The 22,163-nt window shown below is 41.7% G+C and overlaps 1 protein-coding gene across 4 annotated transcripts in view; it reads left to right on the top strand.

The window, feature by feature from the left end:
* Window positions 1-22,163, top strand: part of FBXW11 (F-box and WD repeat domain containing 11) — an 87,205-nt gene that overhangs the window by 3,341 nt on the left and 61,701 nt on the right. For 2 of the 4 annotated variants that reach the window (XM_028722167.2, XM_028722164.2), the window contains exon 2: window positions 11,049-11,128. The exons of the other annotated variants lie outside the window; for them this stretch is intronic. The gene's annotated coding sequence lies outside the window, so the exon portion shown is untranslated. The remainder of the gene's footprint in view (window positions 1-11,048; window positions 11,129-22,163) is intronic. 4 annotated transcript variants of the gene reach the window in all.

The raw sequence follows: 22,163 nt of genomic DNA, 5'->3' as shown, positions 1-22,163 counted from the left end.
GAGAGCTGCTCTTAAACTACAGTGGTGCCCCGCAAGACGAATGCCTCGCAAGACGGAAAACCCGCTAGACGAAAGGGTTTTCCGTTTTTGAGTTGCTTCGCAAGAAGATTTTCCCTATGGGCTTGCTTCGCAAGACGAAAATGTCTTGCAAGTCTTGCGTTTTTTTCCCGCTCCCCCCCTTTTTCTAAGCTGCTAATAGCCTTTTAGCAGCTAAGCCGCTAAGCCTTTAATAGCCGCTAAACCGCTAATAGCGCTAATCCGCTTAGCCGCTAATAGGGTTGCTTCGCAAGACGAAAAAACCGCTAGACGAAGAGAATCGCGGAACGGATTCTTTTCGTCTTGCGAGGCACCACTGTATGTCCTCTGATGTGACTTGAGTGAAACAAGCTAGCACCTTTCCCTTCCAGAAGGCTGTGGCAAGGTGGATGGGAGGGACTGAATCCTAATACAGGTGACTTTTTTATCCTGGCCTTTCTCACCCATTGGGATCGGTGTACTAGTACAACAACTTGCAGTGGTTACCTTATAAGGTCCAGTCTGTTTTCTGGACAGCAACCCTCCCATCTGGAGCAGCCTGGAAACCAACTAGACAAACTGGGTTTCATTGCTGGGTAATAGCTTTTTTTCCACTCCCAAGAAATTCTGTACTGGCGCAACCCCCACCCCATCCAGATATGCTACTAAATGTTAGGAGAATGAGGAAATCCCAGTAAGTGAGTCATGACAGTGCCATAGGGAGGAGGAAGTTCTCTGTCCTGCTCTGGAAACCTTAATAGTCCTTTTTGCACATTATATCCGGGAAGTCATAGCTGTTTGACAACTCAAAGAAAAAAAATGTGTAAAATAAGTACTCACAAACAGCATTGCAGATTCAAAATAAGTGAACTGAATTATAGGGTAGTATGTTGAATTTTAGGGTAGTATGTTGTAGTGCGGATCAAACTTGCACTACATAGATATTTCCTGTAAGCACAGCCACATTTTTGTGGTGTTCTTGGAGCAGATTTCCCCCACTTGCTTCTTTTGGGTATAATTTCTTTCAACTCTTGACTGGATATTTGGTGTGGGAGTTCAAAATCAGAACGATGAAAGAAAACATTAAGATAGGTAAGGTACTCAAACAGACTCTGCATTTGTCTTGGACGGCAGGTCGAAAGCTCTTTTTGTAATATGAAATGTGACACTGGATCAAGGCATTGTTTTTTTCAGTCTTCAGTGAGTTTGTCAGATGGCTGCAGCATTTACTTTCAGTAATTGAATCATCAATATGAAGAATAATTTGTTGAAGTGTTTGAACTTTGACAGCGTGGTGTTGTTGTTGACTGCTGCTCTTCAGTTTTGATAACATAGCAGTACTTTTTCTAAAAAGCGCCTCTGTGAAAACGTGCACTGTAAAATTAGCATAGACAGGTGTGATGAATCAAGCAGCCAATTCCAGGTGGCTTAATTTTGCCATTGTTAATCTTAAGCATTCAAGTTATTTCAGTGGTACCTTTGGATGCGAATGGGATCCATTCCGGAGCCCCGTTCGCATCCTGAGTAAAACGTAAGACACGACTGCGTGGGTCACGGTTTGCCTCTTCCGCACATGCGCTGACGTCATTTTGAATGTCTGCGCAAGTGGCGAAACCCGGAAGTAACACGCTCTGTTACTTCTGGGTCGCTGCAGAGTGTAACTTGAAAACGCTCAACCTGAAGCACATCTAACCCAAGGTATGACTGTATTCTAAAAGTGTCAAAAATTATAGGCTTGTGGTGATCTCCAATATTTTCATGCTTGGAGTAAACGCATTGAAATCGATGGACATGATGTGAAGTCCATTAATTTCAGTGGCCCTGATCTGTGACTAACATTAGATATCATCCATTGTTTTACTGTCTTTGGATTTTAGAAAGGTGAAAAGCAAGCATTTTGAACCTGATGTTCAGATATGATTTGTTTCTATACCAACTTATTTATAGTGCATTTGTTTGTTGTCTGTTGACTTTAAGGTGAAAGATTTTTTTGGGAGAGAGGGAGATGACTCTTTGATTAATTACTTTTACAGATGTTTATAATTAAAATCAACATTATTTTTGTTCTTAAGCTTACTTTCTAGCAAAGCAAAGGAAGGAAACCTCTGAGGGGTTTTTTAGATTAATGGTTTTTAGAGTTTTTAAAACATTTATTATATATGAGAGGGATAATGCAAATATACATGGAAATTCCATCTGACCTGCAAAATCAAGCATACGAACTACCTAGGTAGATCACCAAACATTGGTGTTTTCAACTGTGGCTGGTCTTGTACATGCAGCTTCTCTTTCACCTGCCCTCCCGGTCTACCAATAAACAGCAGAAGAATTGCTTAAACATTAATCTTGCTTTCTCCCCCTCTCTTTCACATATGTCTTAAGAATTGCATTTCTGTAGTGTTCTTATCCAAGTGAATCCCATTCACTGCCTAGAGCCTCTCCAGTTAGAAAATGTGAGCTGGGTGAGTGAGTTTTGCTCCTTTGTCACCTGGTGCTCTTCCTATCAAAAAGAGTTTGTCCTAGAGATCCCCACAATGATGCTTGGGCTATTTCCCATTTCCTGATCTTGCACTCCTTATAGTCCCAGCAGAGGCACTTGTGATTTGTTGCTACCCAGCCCATCAGGAAATAAAGAATGCTTGGTTATCAAACTTGAGTGCCTGCTGTATTTGCTTAGGTAGAGAGAGCGATCAAGAAACTTTCAAATGTGCTGGACTGCCTCAAAGGTCAGCAGATTTCTGAGGGGAAGGGAAGTCCAATTATATGTGGCCAATATTTTGATTGAGCTAAATACTAAACTAATCTAAGTTATATCTAAAATAAAATCTAGACACTGAGAATGCTCAGCTCCCAGTGGATGCGTACACAGAAACAACGCAGCATAAGCATTGTTTTGTAATGTATGTAGAGCATACAAAAATGAGTCAAAATGGGAAAAGACAGTAACAATCAGTATATTTAGGAAAATAATAACTGTAGCTACTGCACATTAACTAGGGCCTAGATTCTGCCAACCTAGCAGTTCAAAAGCACATCAAAGTGCAGGTAGATAAATAGGCACCGCTCCGGCAGGAAGGTAAACGGCGTTTCCATGTGCTGCTCTGGTTCGCCAGAAGCAGATTAGTCATGCTGGCCACATGACCCGGAAGCTGTACACCGCCTCCCTCGGCCAGTAAAGCGAGATGAGCACCGCAACCCCAGAGTCGGTCACGACTGGACATAATGGTCAGGGGTCCCTTTACCTTTACTTTACCTTTTAGATTCATTTCCCTAACACTCCCATCAAGCTGATTGTGTTGGTCATGTGCATGATGAGAATCGGTATGTAGAATTCATGTGGCAGTGATTACTGGAGACCTAGGTAAAAGATTTTTGTACCATATTGTGCCACTCTTATTATATATGAGACCGGATGTTGATCTCTACATGGTAGTTTGTTTTTGCATGCAGATGGTCCTTAGTGTATTGGACTGCCACACAAGAGCAACTATGAATCAAAGCGGCCCCAAGCTTGATAGAGGACTCCAGGCACGTCCCCATTTGCACAGGGATTGTGTTCTTGGTCATTGCGTGCATCAGCAGGTAGGCATAAGCCTGCCTCACCTTGTTCCAGGGCCAAAAACGGTGCATGTGTCAGGGGTCATGCATGTCTTGAATGTGTGCAAAGTGGGATTTGTCTGTACTTAAAATAGGGCGAGTATTTTTTCCCATATGTTTAATGAACTGAGTAGTTGATGTTATGACGGTCTTGATTTCTGCTAAGCATTCTTTTTCATTAATTTTCTTGTTTCCAGATCTTTAATCAATGGCTATACCATATTCAGTTTTTGTTGTCATTCAGCAAATCCTATGCAATATTGTTTTTCACTTGTATATTTGCCATAGCTTGCAGTAGCCTATATATTTCCATTAATTTTAAATTTCCCTCCATATTCTGTTAGGTTGCAATTCTGCATGAAGGCGTTTTAACTGTAGCAAGAAAATGTACTGGTTTTTACCCATTGTCTGTGCATAAGCAGAACAAAGTTGCAATTTCTATGTCGTCCCTCTGAAGCCCTCTCTCTATACCCCCAAAATCTGCTCTGAATGGTCCCCCAGCCCTCTGGAGCAGATCTGAAGGAGATGTGGGGATTGCGGGATGGAGGAGAGGAAGGAAAAGTCCCATTGCGTGAACAGAAGTGCACTTGTTGAAGATTGCATTGCAATTTCGTAATTTCCATTATTATATACTTTAGCAAATAGTGAAAATGAACAGACTGTAGCAGAGCATATTTCCATTTTCTCAGGACCGAAATTCAACAGAATTCAATGACAGTAATATGACCTTAGTTTTTCTGTATGTTTCACAAGTCTTTGCCATCTTGAACATCTTGCTATCTGTATGAAATAAGGTTGGGGAGAAGGAGAGCTTTGGGAATATATGTAAAATGAACATTATATGAAGTTCTTACTTTTCTGTGTGTCTCTAAATCAGTTGAAGGTTGTTGCCCAGCAAGAGTGTAATTAACAAATGTTTAAACAAATGAAAAACCATAACTGACATGCCTTCTTCCGTGTACCCGTCTCCATCCTCCTCCTATCTTTCTGTCTGTCCAGCATTGGCGAGAAAATTGTTTTGCCAGTAACCAGAAAGGAGTTACTTTCAAAGACCAAACCTACATAATACTTTGTTCTTGTACATTGTATGTCAGTGAATAGCAGCATAGTTAAAACTATCAGAAAGAGCTGATAGTTGCAAAAAACAATTTACGGCTAGTCTGCCATTTTGTGGGTTTCTCAAATTCTGGAAACAGTGTTGCCTTTTTACAACATGCTAGCAAAAAGCTGGCTGCAGCATTCTGTACCAATTTTTTAATGATTGGCTGTTAACAGCTAATCCCATGTGGGGTTTGCAGGTAGTCTAGTATAAAGATAATTGATGTTAATCATGATGTGTACCTGAGAGTAAGGATGGATCTTCTTTTATTGCTATCTCTATTTTGGATAAGTAGATGTGACAAGCTATTACTTGAATTTCTAGACAAAACAATGTTGCGAAGTCTCCATCAGTGGCTTAATTTTCTTGGTCTCTGTTAAAAGTTAAGTGAGGGTGGCGGTGATAAATTTCCACGTCCTAGTAAGTTCTAATTCAGGTTTTGTATTACAGCAAAACTTAACCACACCTATGATGACCACATTTAAAATTATGTGATATGGCAACTTAGTCCACGTTTCATTTTTTTTGTTACAATTAAAAATTCAGCTTAACTCTTGCTCAGACATAAAACAACTTAAGTTGGAGTAATATGCATTAGTATGAGGCAATGAAAGTGAGACTTATTGAGACTCATTCAGGACCTATGGATGCTGCAATAGACAGGACAGCCTGATATAGAAATTCAAAGTATCCCAGAAATCTATGGGGGAAAGTGATGTATTTTAATAATAATTTTGACGGTAACCATGCATGCCATGGAGTGAGATAAATTAAAAAAATGTACTGTACAGAAATACTTTTGCTTTTAAAATTATGACTGGATTGCTCAAGCAAAGCTGTTCTTCTGTGTATTAGGCACCTGTGGTTTATAGTAGTACCTGGTTGTTGTTTTAGTAATCACTGCAGATATGATGGGCAAAATAGTCTCACTGTTATATTTATCTGAGATGGAAGTTATACCGTTAATTTTTAAATCTCAAACAGAAGTGCCATTCTGGATCAGTCTCCTTTCAGGGAGTCCTTGAGGAGGCATGAGGGAGATTGCTTCTGTTTGTTCCCTGCCTCTATTGTAGGTGTATGCTGTCACTGATTTGGATGTTCTGATTAGTTTTATCAGCTAGTAGCACAATGGCTATCCTCCATGATTTGGATTTTTAAGTTGTCTATCAGTGCAATCCTCACTGCATCCACTCAGAAGCAAGTCCCAGGTAAGTGGAATTATGATTGCAGCCTAATTGCACTTGGTGTTAGTGAGTTCTGCAAGTTAAATTCAAAGAAATGCCACTTGTCTGTCCTGAACATACTGCCTGTCAACTTCACTGTGTTTGGCATTTCTCTGCTTAAACACTTTCCCTGCTTAAACAAGTAGCAACATGGTTACTTGTTACGTTGCAAATTATAGATGCTACACTTCATTGCACCTCGGCAGACTCCTTGTTGCAAATGGTTGGTGGAGCTATGGAGGGGGTGAGTATAAGTTCAGGTTAGCCTACAACCATAGGCATGCTTACTGAAAGTATGTTTCAGTGAAATCAATGAGATGCTTGGTCATAACCAGTGAAGTGGGAATGAAAATTTTCTTCTGTACTTGCTTCTCCACTGAAATTTTACCATTTATAGATATGTATAGTTTTATGAAATTAATTAGTAAAATTATGAATGTGTACAATACCAATAATATTTGGTGATCTAAAATCAAAGCTTTTAACTTTTTTCAGGTGACTATCCCTAGGAAGTACTGTTTCTTTATACATTTGGCTCTTAAAGATTCAGTGCCTCACATTATTTACAGTTTAAGAAGTTTACATTATTTACAGTTTAAGAAGTAGAACAAAGTAAGGGAACTGATGGGAGTTGTAGTCCAAATATTCTGGAAGGCACTGGGTTGGAGATGGCTTGCTTACAAAATTGTGCATCATGTGGAAAAAGAGGACAGAGAATTTCTCTCCTTGTTCGTAACACAGAAATTTGGAATCAGCCAATGAGATTAATTGATAGTAGATTCAGGATTGGAAAAAGCAAGTGCTTCACAGAATGAATAATTAGCTTTACAGAATTTCCTGTTACAAAATGTGATGAGTGCCATGAGCTTTAGTCACATTAAAAACAGCTTAGACAGGTTAATAACTGCTATTTAGCATTGTAACACCATTAAAAAAAAAAAAGGATTTGGCTATTTAGAGACTGGTTAGCTTAACATTTGTTCCAGGAAAACTGGTGGAAATCATTATTAAAGTTAAGATTACCAAGATTACAAGTTTTGCTGAAGAAGAAGGAGTGTGGGTTCCAAAAGGTAAGTTGTATCTAAATTTTTATTGGAGAGTGTCAAGAACATGTGAATAATTAGTGGACATTGTGTACTTGGAATTCCAAAAAGCTTTTGATAAAGTTCTTCTCCAGAAACTTTTGACTAAGTTTAGCAGTCATTCTACAGACCCTCTCAGGAAGGTCTCTTAAAAGACCAAGATGCAGAGAGTAGGTATAAACAGAATGTTCTCACAATGGAATGATGTATGAAGTGAGATCTCCCAAGGATTTGTAGTGTGACTGGTGCCTTCTAGGTGTTTAAAATGAAAAAGGGCTGTAAGCTGCTCCAAAAGGACTTATTCATACTGGGTGAGTGGGCATTAAAATGGCAAATATGGTTCAGTGTAAGGAAGTATAATGTGATGCTCATTGGATCAAAAAGTTCTAACTTCACATGTATGCCAGTGGAGTCTGAACTGGCAGTGACTGACCAGGGAAGAGATATTGATTGGAGCCATGGTGGATAGTTTAATGAAAATGTGGACTTAGTGTACGTCAGCTGTGAAAAGGGTGAATTAGAAAAGGGATTGAAAATAATTTTGCCAATATAATAATATACAAATCTGTGACACAGCCACACTTGGAATACTCTGTACAGATGTCGCCACCGTATCTCAATAAGGTTATAGTAGAGCCAGAAAAGATTCATAAGAAGGTAACCAAAATGATCCAGGGCTGGAGCAGTTTCTTCATAATGGAAGGCTATCTGCATCATTTGGGGCTTTTAAAAAAAAAAGCTGTAGCAGGAAAGAGTGTGATAGAGGTAGATAAAATTCAGCCCAGAGTAGAGAAGGTTGATATGAAGATGTTTCCCTCTTACTTTCAAAATATTCAAACCCAGGGTTAACCGATGAAGCTGAATGTTGGAAAATTCAGGACAGATAAAAGGAAGTTCTTCACACAGCACAAAGTTAAAGTATAAAATTTGCAGCCACAAGATGTAGTGATGGCCATCAACTTGGACAGCTTTTAAAGGGGATTAGACAAGTTCATGAAGTTTAAGACTATTCATTGCTGCTAATCATGATGTCTGTGTACTACATCCAGTATCGGAGGCATTGAGTGAATGAGTTGGCATCCATCTGTCTCTGGAGACAATGGAAGAGTGCCGATGAAGAGTTTTAGCACATGTTGTGACTGTAGAGACCAATTGAGGCAGATGGAAGTGTTTTGGTTTACCTGCTACAAGTGCACTATGGCGTTCCTTCTGTTTGTGCTCCTTCCGGTGGTCATTCCTCCTTTGGTCACTGCTGTGGATACCCGACCTGACTGCCTGTCTCCAGGTACTGCAATCATCAGCAAGGGATTCCCACATGGCGGCGTTAATGTTGCCAGCCTTCATGTCAAGTTTGCAAACATCTTTATAGGAGTTGGTCTGCCACAGGCCTAGTGACGGAAGCCAGCTCCCTGTAGAGCATGTCCTTGGGGATCCTGCCATCTTCCATTCTGTGTACATGACCAAAGCAGCGTAGATGTCACTGGGACAGAAGTGCGAACATGCAAGGAATGTGTGCTTGGGAGAGCATATCTTTGTTTGAGACTCTGTCCTGCCATGTGATGCCCAAATCTTCCTGACCAGCACATATGAAAGGCATCTTAGGCGTATATCTCTGAATACCAGTTGCTAAAAATTGTAAGTGGGGAGAGTGCTATTGCACTCAGGTCCTAATGGGCCTTTGGCTTGATCCAGCAGGATTGTTCTTATTTGCCAAGAATTGAAAATGAAACCAGTTGCTAGAGGCAACAGCAGGGGAGACCTGCTGCTTTCAGGCCCTACTGATGGGTGACAGTAAGAAAAAGGATGACAGGATGTAGACCAGTGGTCTGATTCAGCAGTGCTGTACTTTTGCAGACACTGCATATTTTGACTTGATGGGGTTTGCGGAGAATCTTCAGCAGACTTGAATGAATATCTCTTCTTGGTGTGTCATGAGATGCCTTCCAGCAAGGCTTATTTATTGGACAAAAGGTTATAAAATGTGGAAGTTTCAATTGCAGTATCCTTATAAAGGTAACTACGTGTCTTTCTATGAACACAGATGGGAATACTTCACGTAACTGAGAAATTGGGGAATATGTATTAAAACCATGTGTTTCCATACTCCTTTCTTAGCAAAGGTATGGGAGTGGATGGGATGCCGTTCTTTCCATACCTTCTTCATACTTAATGTGCTGTTTCCCTCTCCATGAATGGGATTCAGTGGAGCTTTTGACCCTCTGCAGTTTATAGTGGGAAGAAGAAAACAAAGACATAACATGTTTCCTAACTGTATTTAATTTTGACAATAAATGTATCATGTGGTTAAACAGATCCTCTGGTGACCCAGCATCCATGCAGTCTTGTGCTTTACCTGCTCTGTCTTAATCTTACTAGTGACTTAAATCAACCCACATATATTGGTTGATTATGAGTGGCTAGTTGTGCAAATTCATCTGCAATGGTACTTCTGTTGTAAATATTCCATTCCAAGTGTTCTCTTGTTAGGAGAGGCTTCAGAATGTAAAAACCGGGCTTTTGTCCTAATCGCTAAGGAGTACCTAAAATGATTGATTATGCACAGAGTGCAATGAGTGGCAGCTGCTATTTTTCAATGTTTTTCCTTCATCATGAGTTGATGTATCTGACAAAGGAGTTTCCATGAGGCTTCATTTGTCATCTTCATGGGCAGCACGCTAATAAGCATTTGGTGAACATTTATATCTGGATAATCTAAGCAGCATCCGACAAGGGAGCTAAATCTGATACAGTTGTCAAGGACCTGTGCTGTACCAATTGGTTTCTAGTGCACTGAGAGCTGCTGACCCTACATTGTATTGAAATGTAGCCTTGAAGTGTGTGTGTCTTTCAGTTAAACCAGGTTTGGAGAACCTTTGGCCCTCCAGAAATTGCCAAACTACAACTTCCATTTTCCCATGCCATTTGTCCTGCTTGCTGTGGCTAATGGCAATTGTAGATAAGCAATATCTGGAGGGTCAGAGTTTCCCCACACCTGATCAAAAGCGAGGTTTGTGTTGGCAGTAAGAAAAAATAAGCACCAGAAGGCTTGTCAAGGGCAGGTAGCAAGGCCTAGCTGGTTGCATGCAAACTGGGAAATTAAACTTTATAGGTTAAACAGAATTAGTTTGTCTGAGTCAATAAATACAATAGGACTGCGTCCTTCATTATTACCATGTATAACAGTGTGTAATGATTGCATTCTCTATTGAAGGTGCCATTTTGTTCCCTTTTTAAATTTCCAGAGATAAGTGTTGCCACTTTTACTTAAGCTGATTTTAGATGTAGGGTCAAATCATGGGCACAATGTCTTAATGCAGTCTTAAGCGTTATTGGTTAATACAAGCACCTTGGGTACATACATGACATTGTGATAAGAAAGTTGTAATTTGCTATGATCCAAAGAACATAGAAACTAGTTCCATGAGCCCAAGGGAGCTTTGGGCTGGCGTATCTTGAACAGTAGCCCCCATCTTCTGCAACGCTATATAGAATGCCTATTGGGAAATAGAAGGAAATTTCAGGAGTTATTTGTGATTTGGCATAGAGGAATGCCCTTTCAAAGAAGAAAAAAATAAAAAATCATACTTGTCACACCAAAGTCCATAAGCACACTCAGGTTAACTCTTTTATTCCTGGCTATAGTTTGTGGGTCTGGCATAGATTATCTATAGGTACTTTATATTTTAAGGAGAAATAGCATTTTTTATCCTATTGAAATTGAAGTTAATGCTTTCCTTAGGCCTGTACTGTTGTTTGAGATGTCATAGCAGCATGCATAGTGCATAACCAAGGTCATTTACTCTGGATCGGTTGTCTCAGGTATGAGGAAGTACAATTTCTTGTCTTTAATGTAGTTTCTTGTCTTAGATCCACCAATCCGGTGACCCATCTGATTTAATGGCTACCGGAACCCTGCTAGCTGTACAGGTTTCCTTGTCTTTCTAACAACATTAGGAGTGCATATTGGGATTTCGTTCAAGAAAAGAAGTAGATACACCAAGCTGAAGATGATTGGCTGCTCTCTTTTGACAGACAAGTGTGAAAAGGAAACCCCATTCGAATTTCCATTCATTCTGGATTGGTGGATCTGAAGCACAGAAACAGAGTTTCAGGTAAGAAATTCCCTGTACTCAATAGTGTTACAAATGCAGAGTTTGGTTAACCAAAACTGGCTGCATAGAGTTTATAAAAACATTTAAGCCGTATATGATGGCAGGTCTGTTCAGTGTATTTATTTCACTATACCGCTTTCCTCCTGGATAAGATTCCTAAATCATTTATCTCCAATGAAATGTCATTGGTAGATCTGAGTAAAATATGTGATTCTCTTAAATAAATAAGGAAAGTCTGTTGAGGTCTAGTTTATGACTTTGTAGTCTGAGGGCTGGATTTTACTATCATTTTAATTTGAACAGCTGGTTGTAAAGTGTTCATAAACTTGGTAGTTCATGGCGTACAAAAACAACTTTTAGCCAAATGAAAGCAGCTTGATTTTTAAGTACAGTGGTATGACATGTTTTGTCTTACCTTCGGAGAGTTGGAAACAACTTTGACAAGCTTACAGTCACCAACAGTGTAATCCTATGCATGTTCGCTCAGAAGTAAGCCCATCTCTCTAAAATGGAATTTACTTCCCATTAAGTGTATTTAGGATTGCAGCTCTATTTTTAAAGCTGTTTAGACAAAGCTCTGTACAAGGCTAACTTGTGTACCCCTTGTTTTCTGGTAGCAGTGACCAAGTTTTCATTTTGGAAACATTTTTTAAACTTCGAATTTAGCGTTGCATGATTCTCTAGCCTGGGCTGAAGAAAGTGAGAAAACGTTTAAAGATTTAGCATTGCAGATCCACAAAAATAGCTAGTTCACCATTTTTAAAAACGACCGGGTACTCAGTTGTAGTGAAACATTTTCCCAGGCCTTTTATTAGTTTTTTATGTGCTCCCACAGGTGTTTGAAATTTGGTCCTATTTATGCAAAATGCATGTGGTAAAATCTGCTGCACTCAGGTTTGAGTTCATTTTTCACTACAATAAGTCAGTTGCACACTATAAAGTCTAAAATAATAGTGTGGCAATTTGAAACGATTTGTTTTCACTTCCAGCGGTTACTACTCTGGAAGTTGTTTCATACAAAATCATTCAGGCCAATTCTTACTACTGGTACTGAAAGAGGTCTAAGAAAGAACAGTTCTTGATAACACCCCCCCCCAGCCATTTATTGTTATTTGAGAAAATTATTTCCGGCTTACAATACCGTTCTGATCTCCTGCCTTCTGAGCCACATATTCTTTCTCCACTGGTCTCTGTTTGACACTGATCCTCATATATGTAAGTAACTCCATTTGATAAGGGGATGAATTGAGTGAACAGCCACTCTAAAACACGGAAAAGCTTGATTCAGATGCCAAGCCAAACAAAGTGTTTGGAAAATGGACCTGTGCTGGCACTTTTAAGTACCTGATGATTGCATCTAGGTGAGTTTTGAAATACCTTTTGCAGTTTGAAAGACAACCCCCCCCCCCCCGTGGGGGGGAAAAAGAAGAGAGCAAATCGCATAATGTATTTTGGGGTGAAGCCTCTAACGGCTACTCTGCAAAAGAAATTGAAAAATCCAATAGGGGTTGCAGAAATCTACTCTATATAGTTGCTTTAAAAGCTGTTTTGGCATTTGACTCTTAATTTTCAAAGGGAACAGTATTTTGGAAACATCTGCCCCATTCCCATTTTAGAGCATGATAGGCTTTTGCCTAAGGTCATTCTTAGATGCATGTTCTTACATTGGATGAGGAATCTCCTGATCCTGTGTGCTTTGCACTTTTCTGCTTTTCTCTTTTGCTGTGACAGCTGGATCTGTTGCTGGACAAAATTGCTGATTCACTGATTTCCTCATCCCTCTTCCTTCTATAGCATGAATCACGAGGCTGCATAAAAACTGCTGCTTACTAGCTTTGTTTTTGTAGACTCTAAACTCTTGGCTGTGCTATGAGTTCTGTTCCTACTACAACTTGTTTGGATTCCTTCTCTTGAGGAATTTCTTGATAGACATTTTACTATGTTTTTATATGTGTTGGAAGCTGCCCATAGTGGGCATCATCATCATCATTGAGGAATCACTGTTTATCTGTAGTACTCCTCGTCCATTTCCCATCTGAATGGTCCGTGCTTACAGCAGCATTTTTTGCAGTTGTGTTAGCCTTGAACAATGCTAAAGTCGCTACTGGCCTTGAATGTATTCAAGTGCTTGAAGCCACCCCTTTCTGTTTGTTTGTTTTTTCTAGACAGGGCTGGGGAACCCATGGCCCTCCAGGTGTTGTGGGACTAGAACTCCCATCATCTCCAGCCAACATGGCCAGTGGTCAGGGATGATGGGAGTTGTAGTCAACAACATCTGGAGAGCCAAAGGTTTTCCATACCTGTTTTGGACACTCTTATTTCTAAGATTGTCGTTTATTTGCTACATCCCAAGCTTTTCCAGAATCAAATCCAGTCAAGCTGTTGTCTAAAATGGCAGCTTACCTGTACTCTAGATCAGAGTTTACCAGACTTGGTTCTGTTTTTGGATTACAACTCCGATCATCCCCTAACTAATTCCGGAAGTGGAGGAAGCTATACTTCTTAGATAAGCATGCTTTTGTATGAAGGTCTAGCAGGAGTGGGAACATTTTTCAGCCTCAGAGCTTCATTGCTCATTCAAGTTACAGGGAACCAAGCAGAGGGCCTTCTTGGTAGTGGCGCCCTCCCTGTGGAATGCCCTCCCACCAGATGTCAAAGAGAACAACTACTACCAGACTTTTAGAAGACATCTGAAGGCGGTCCTATTTAGGGAGGCTTTTAATGTTTGATGTAGTACAGTATTTTAATATTTTTTTTGGAAGCCGTCCAGAGTGGCTGGGGAAGCCCAGCCAGATGGGTGGGGTATAAATAATAAATTATTATTATTATTATTATTATTATTATTATTATTATTATTATTATTACCTTCTGGGCAAGCTTTCCTGGCACATATGAGAGAGTGGGATCAGAGGCAAATCTGAGCAGAGCAATGTGTATAAATTTTACCTTTGTACAATAGTCTAGTTTCTACATTCACACTCACACTCCTCTTTATCCTCCACCCATAGCTGTCAACGTTTCCCTTTTTTAAAGGGAAATTCCCTTATTCCGAATAGGATTCTTCGCAAGAAAAGAGAAAAGTTGACAGCTGTGCCTCCATCCAGGCAAGCAAGAGTCAATTGAAAGCACACATTCGAACCAGGCAACAACACTTGGGTAGGGTGTGAGGCAGGGAAGAGCTATGAATGAGGGGTGTGGCCTGGGAAGAGCATTTCCAGTTGGAGAAATTCAAGAGGGCCAGATAGAGACTCCAGGAGGACCATATTCAGTCCCCAGGCCCGAGGTTCCCAACCTTGATCTCTAAATTTCCAAGGTTTATTTAACCCAGATCTTCACTTTGCAACCTGTGGAACTAGCTTTTTCTTGATGAAGAAAATTTCCTTGCATGCTTAAAGAAAACACACTTAGTTGATTCACTGGGGAAAATAAATTTACATATGCTTTATAGATACAAGGATCTGTATATTCAGGCGGCTCCCTCCATCTGTCCCACTCCTGGCAGTATGGGAGTAATGACAGTGGCTTATCTTACAGAATTATTGTCATGATTACAGCAGCATGTATGTTACATAAATGCCTGTATGGTTGTTAGAGCCTGCATCTGATGGCTCAGGGTTAATTGTTTGTACGTTCAGTTTAGATTTTAAATTTTATGGTAACACATACACGCCAATTAGACAGGATTAAACAAGTCAGGTGTGTGTTTTTTAAAAAAATCTGACAATCACGGAAACATTCTAACACAGAGCCATCAAATTAAGTGAAATACAGCTGTGGGCAAAATAGATTCCTTGACAATTATACGCCACATTTCTTGTAACATTGTACAATCACAAAGAATGCCTATTTACTTGTACATGCTGAACCATTTTTCATATTGCAGAACACTAAAGTAGAAGTAAAACATCAGAGGCTGCTCTTAAGTTGGTCACATGCAGTCTGGGGATGGATGGAGTGTCTCTTGTGTCTTTGGGAGCGATTTGCCAGGTGTGGGTTTACATTGTCCAGCTGTGCATGCTTGCGCGTGCGCGCACACACACACACACACACAGAGTACAGTACAGTGACAGCAGGAGACAGACATGGGAAAGAATGCACTGATGAGTCTGGGCTTGGGGCCAAACTAGACATGATGGTGACAGGCCTATGACTTACCTCTCTGCAATCTGTCTCTCTTGGGTACTCTTCAGTGTCAGAGCTTGGCTGAAAATCCTCGAGCTCAGCTAGGAGGAAAGCATTTGAGAGGAGAGGGTATGGAGAGATGATTGACTGTTGTGGGCCACTTTCCTCACCTGCTTGCCCCATTTTCCTTTGAAATGCTCTGTAGGGGTGTGGCCTGCATTTAAACAAATGGATCAGCTACTATTGTGTGTGCCATTTGACCTGTAAGGGAGCCCTGGCAGCCTGGTTTTGGAGACTGTACGACAGAAACGAACAATCCATTCAGTTGTTGCATGTGAGAGGAGCAAACCACCAACACTGGCTTAGCACTGTGTTCACACCAGGAATCACGGTTTCCATTGTTCCAAACAAGCCAAGGTTTGCTCTTTGCTTCCTGATCATGATTTGTTTGATCAAACTAAACCAGAATTCTTGGTTCAGACACAGCAAGTCAAGCAATTACTGGTTTCACTTGCACTAGAGGAGGAGCAAGGTGGGAATGACATTAGTATTCACGATAAAGCATATGATTAGCATATGATTTCATGTGCTGTAAAAACTGGGTTACTAGCCTTGCTTAAGAGCTAGCGATTAAGGGGTTTAGGGGTCACCAGTGCCTTTCTTAGCTTGCTCTAGTTTTTCCATACTACAGAGTGTTGAGCTCCATCAAGGAAAGAAATGTACAGTGGTGCCCCGCAAGACGAAAAACCCGCTAGACGAAAGGGTTTTCCGTTTTTCGATGCGCTTCCCAAGACGATTTTCCCTATGGGCTTGCTTCGCAAGACGGAAACCCTTTTGCTAAGCCGCTAATAGCCTTTTAGCCGCTAAGCCGCTAAGACTTTAATAGCCGCTAAGCCACTAATAGCCTTTTAGCCGCTAAGCTGCTAAGCCTTTAATAGCCGCTAAACCGCTAATAGCGCTAATCCGCTAAGCCGCTAATAGGGTTGCTTCGCAAGACGAAAAAACCGCTAGACGAAGAGACTCGCGGAACGGATTATTTTCGTCTTGCGAGGCACCACTGTACCCATTGCTGTTTGAGCTGTTCCTAGATTTTGGTAGCATAACTCCTGACAGATAGCATCTGGAGGCAATATACCTCCTGCTGCTGGTCTCTTATTGCTCACGATTCTTTGCAAACAACATGTTCTTATATCAGTTTTAACTTTGAAACGTTACTGCGTTGGGTGATTTGCAAAGTTAAAGTTTTAATGCAACTACTTTGTCAACTCAGACAATCTTACAGTTTCCATTCTTCGTACATACATAGAGGTTTTGTTTCTTTGTTGCCTTGGATTTGCGAATGAAACTAGAACCCAGGTAGGCAACATGGTGCACTCCATATGTTCTTGGACTCAAGCTCCCATCAGCTCTAGCAAGGATGGCCAGTAGTCAAGGATGATGGGAGTTTTAGTCCACGGCATCTGGAGGCAACCACACTGCCTATCCTCAATTTAGAAAGAACACTTTGAAAACAATGAAATTAGTACCTTGCTGTCAGTTTGTACCTTCCTGTGTTGAATAGCTAATAATAGAAACATCCTTAATAATAACGCTCTAGAAAGACAAAAACATGTGCCTTAAAGCTGATGAACATAGTTGACCTTGAACATCAACTGTTATTTTGGGGTTGCTGGCATATTGCTGCTAAGAACATCACTTCTTGACTTTTTATTGACTTAAGACTAATCTTGAAATGTAGTTCTTGAAATACCTACTTGAATAAATAGTCTAAAACCTTTCATATTGAATTGCTTCAGGTATAAACTGATTCTTGTGAAGTTTCTCTGCACTTTAGAGGGAAAGCAAATAATAGCTTAACAGAGATTTTTGACTGCAGGGTCTCATATTCTGTAATGGTATTTTGGTGTTCTAGGTGGCTTGGAAATATACCATGTCCATGTATGCATATCAAGGTAAATCCAGGATTCCTGGTTTATCCTGGCATACTGTGAATGAGCAACCTGCTGGTCTCTCATGCTTTGCTTTTCCCTTTGCGTGAGCAGCACAGACTAACCAATAAGCCAGAGGTTTTCAATGTTTTGGAGTTCATGGCTTTCTTGACCAACTACATTCTTTCTGTGGCACCCCTGTGGCGCTCAGGAGCCCATTATGTCACCCCTTGCCTGCAGAGCCAGCAGCCCCTCACCCCTTTTTGAACACTCTCCTTTGTGGAGTGTTCCTTCAGCCGCCTCTCTTCTCCCCTCTTCTTCAGAGTCCTCTGGGCAGTCACAGCTGCCACCCCTGGTCTCTGAGCTGCCACCCCCCGCCCCAGAGAGAGGTGCCTTCTCACACCACCAAGCAGGGGCCTGGGAAGTACCCCCTGGCCAGCACCCTTCGCCTGGGGAGCTTGTAGCCAGAGCTGCTGCAACAAACAGCTGTGCAAGCCTTTGGGAGGCAGAGACCCAAGAGAGCATCAGGTGAGGGAGGGAGGGAGGGAAGGAAGGAAAGAAGGCCAGAGGCCAGTGTTGCCTGTGGCACCCCGACCATCATTCAGGGAACCCCAGGGTGCCATGTCACACTGTTTGAAAACCACTGCAATAAGCGATGGCTTATCATAATGTGCAAGCCTACCACCCTGGGTTGTTGCTTCCAAACAAGCCAGTTTAACTAAACCAGGGTTTAAAGTGGGCTTTCACATTCTAGTTTGTGTGGGAGCAAGATTACAAATTACTTATTTGCAATGTGTAATAGCTGCGACTGGGTCTGGCTTATCGGTACATTAACTGCATGATTCCCTTGCATTGCAAGTGTGGCATGTGCCCACATGTATTTCCGTCAGGGCTCAACAGGTCACTACATGAGACTGACAGGGAGTTCCAGCACAAAGGTCTTTGTTTTGTTAAAAAACCAAATTGTACAGAAGAAGGAAGTGTTGATCTCCTGTCCCATCAACAGGAGGGATAGGGTGGACTCGAAACCCAAGTAAACAAAATGAAAAACAGATAATTTCCCCTGCTATTGTGCCCCAATGAACACAACATAGGACCGTTAGCTGAACTGGCTGGTTCATTGTTGCATGAAAGGATTAATGAAGAAATACATATAGATGCTGAAGTTGAACTGACCCATGTGCTGCAATCCTAGATCTACCTATCTGGGGGCAAGCCCTATTGAACTCAGTGGGGCTTACTTCTGAGTAGATGTGCACAGAATTTCACTCAGTGTTAATTCTCTATCCTGGATCCAGTTAAGTTGGCTGGAAGCTAAAGAGGAAAACCCAAGATGGTTCTGCTTACTTGCTGTAGTTTCCTGGTATTTACTAAATGATGCTCATGTTGGAAGAAAACAACAGCCTCCCTTTGAAGAACAAAACTGCCCTTTGTGACCTGAGAACAATGCGGCTAAGTACCATACTTAACCTTCTGCACTCTTGTGACTTGTCAACAAATGAAAATAGAATTGATGTAGTATGGCAGAAGTGTCCAGGAGCATATGATTATCATACATGCAAAATGAGTCTGGTACTTCTTTCCCAATGTTTCACACATGACTTCTGGTGTGGTATTCCTTGGCTTTGAGTTGGGGGAGCGGAAGGGAGTCACTTTTATTGGGACAGTGGTGTGGGTTCCAGAAGCATGTTTTCCTACGTAGACCAATGAAATAAAATTGCTGTTGCTAAATTGGGGTTGTTTTATGTGTGCTTGTATTATTTTTTTACTGCTGGTTTTCCAAGGTTTTTGATGGTTTTTGTTTCTAATACTTATGAACTGCCTCCAGTGCGAGCGGTGGGATTAGAAATAAGCTCTCCCATGTGTGGTCAGCCCCCATAACAAGGTTGTCATCATTTAGCAGTCAGGGCTTCACAGTTGCAGTGCACATGCAGTCTAGATTACATACAAAATACCTACATTTGTATACAAAATCCACATCTTGACAAAAATTTCCTAGGGTCACCAGGGGCCAGTTAGAATTATTAGGGGACTGCATCTGCCTGTGGCCATCTCAGCTGTCAGGGGAAAAAACCTGTACTGAACTTTAGTGGCACTTTCCAGGCATTTTGCCCTTGTGCATTTGCAATCACTGAAGGGGAAGAATGGAGCTGAATTTGCTCCCTCGCCCTTGCCATTCATGCACTGGGGGAGGTTGGAAGCAGGAGAGTCGGCTGCATACATGTAAGCTACCCACACAATTTACTGCTCTGGTTTGCAGGATTAGAGATCGTAAAGGTAAAGGGACCCTGACAGTTAAGTCCAGTCGCAAACGACTCTGGGGTTGTGGAGCTCATCTCGCTTTACTGGCCGAGGGACCCGACGTTTGTCCGCAGACAGTTTTTCCGGGTCACATGGCCAGCGTGACTAAGTCGCTTTTGGCAAAACCAGAGCAGTGCATGGAAACGCCGTTTACCTTCCCGCCGAAGCGGTACCTATTTATCTAATTGCACTTTGATGTGCTTTTAAACTGCTAGGTTGGCAGGAGCTCGGACCAAGCAATGGGAGCTCACCCCATTGCGGGGATTCGAACCGCCGACCTTCTGATCGGCAAGCCCTAGGCTCAGTGGTTTAGACCACAGCGCCATAAGGAAAGCCTATAAGTATACAGCAGGCTACTCACTTCAAACGTCCCTCCCTCCATGTGGATTATGGGAGTGGTGTCTGTGAGTACATTGCAGCAGGGGTAGCAAGTTCAGCCCTGCTCTCCCCCTTGCTCATTTGTAAACACATGGAAGGGAGAATGCCGGAAAAAAAGCTATAGAGAGCAAGGCATGTAAATGTGTTACATCAGGGGTTCTATGCCCAGAAATGTATTGTCACCATCAGAAGTGTTGGTGCTTTACACTGGGTTAAGCCTTTCTCAATCTCTTCCCTGTAACAACTGTGTTGTAGCTGAAAGAGGCTCCTTAGGAAGCAGAGGCTATGGGCAGGGATCCAAGGAATTGTGGGATTAATTCCATGAGCCCAAGAGGGCTTTACACTTTTTCTCTTAACAGCAGTCTGCCGTTGTGCCTGGCAAACTGAGTTTTTGAAAACTATGAAGGATTTCAAAAGCACTCTGTCACATGATGTGGGGTGTGTATGTCAGCTGTTTTCAAAGAAGAATGAGAAGCCTAAAGTTTCATGCAAGCCCATTCTGTGAGTCTAAGCAGCTTGTTGAATCTCAACCAGCAGCCCTGTTCCCTGCAAGATGCAGCCTGTTGCTGTTGCTACAGGACTGGTCCATATGAGCCAAGGGTTGAGACCTCTCAAATTGAATGGTGCTTTCTTAGTAGACTGGAAAAAAGGGTGCATAATACTGTCACCCGTGAAAGAACCAGTACTCCTTGCTGCTTAAGTCCTTGGTGATGTTTTAAGAAATATTTGATTTTTATATCTTGTAGGGTTTTTATAAAACTATTGATGATGCAGTCAACTTGCAGCCACATCTGTTACTGCTCTCACTTTTAGAACAGTTTTCCTTCCTGCTATGAAGCAATACATACAGTCCTTGTAAAATGGCCGTAATAATATGAACTCAGAAGTTGCCACTGATGTGACCAGCAGCAACCCATCATTTCCCCCTTCCCTCATTTTCAAGGTGAATTTTCTTTAGAGTGAGTTAAGGGGAGAGAAGTCTTCTTTCCAGTACTAGTTAAGTGAAACTTCATTTGACTGGAACACCGTGTGTGTGTGTGTGTGTGTGTGTGTGTAAAATGTGAATTGCACACATGTAAAATATGTGTGTGAAATACGTATTGTCTTTGCGCATCCTCTTGCTGCTCCGCTGTGTATGGAACATCCTTTCAGATTGCCTGTGTGGTGCCATCTCTTTTCCCTTCTTCAAATCTCTCCTCAAAACCCACTTTTCCTGTGAAGCTTCCAGCTTAATTTCTCTTCAGTCCTTATCCCCCAGTGGACAAGTGTGTGTATTTACATGCTGCATTCATACTGTTTGCATTCATCCCTTGTTCACAGCTGTCTCTCCTTGTTGCCTTCCTCAATGTCAAAAGTTAGGCGATTATGTCCTATGGGCAAAAATATGTCTCTTTTTGTTAGTTGTTCTGCAGAGGAGATGTACACTAATAGTACTGTGTAAATGATGCAGTGCTGAGAGTGTGTTCCCTCCTAATAACACCACACTAATGAACCACTTGCAGCATGACTAAGCCGCTTCTGGTGAACCAGAGCAGCGCACGGAAACGCCGTTTACCTTCCCGTTGGAGTGGTACCTATTTATCTACTTGCACTTTGACGTGCTTTCGAACTGCTAGGTTGGCAGGAGCAGGGACCAAGCAACGGGAGCTCACTCCGTCGCGGGGATTCGAACTGCCAATCTTCTAATCGGCAAGTCCTAGGCTCTGTGGTTTAACCCACAGCGCCACCTGCGTCCCCTATTATCCTTAAGGAGTGTTAATTCTTTCTAGGTAAAAGGAGGCACCTTATCAAATGACCATAATAGGGTTCTTCTTGCTCATCTGTTCACTTCTCCCTGCCCAAAGACTTTTCCCAGTCTCATCCTAGAGACAAATAGGGAGGGGATGGCATCAGACCAGAAGAATCTTAGCATATTGTTAAAGTTGTGAAGGAATGTAATGGCTTGATGAAACACACAGATGTTATGTTACTCGACTTCTATCAGAGCTGTGCAAGTTGTTAAAAGCTTCCAATTCTCTGTTTTCAAATTTTAGGCTTGCACTTTCTCCCCCCCTCCTTTTTTTCATTTTGCAGGGAGGGGGAGGGGGACCCATTGCTCACTGATAGAGAACCTAGTTAGCACGTAGCTGGTGTCAGCTTCAGTGCCCAACATCTCCAGTGAGAGCAGGTAACCTGTGGCTTTCCACATGATAATGGCCTTCAACTCCTGCCATCCCTGACCATTGCTCATGCTAGATGGGACTGATGGGAACTGGGAGTCCATCTGTGAACTAAATGATATTGGAGAGCAAAATATAGAAGGTTCC

This window comes from Podarcis muralis, chromosome 3 (genome assembly GCF_964188315.1).
Source record: "Podarcis muralis chromosome 3, rPodMur119.hap1.1, whole genome shotgun sequence".
NCBI lineage: Eukaryota > Metazoa > Chordata > Lepidosauria > Squamata > Lacertidae > Podarcis > Podarcis muralis.
Note: the sequence above shows the minus strand (reverse complement) of the source record. Positions and strands in the feature narration are given on the sequence as shown.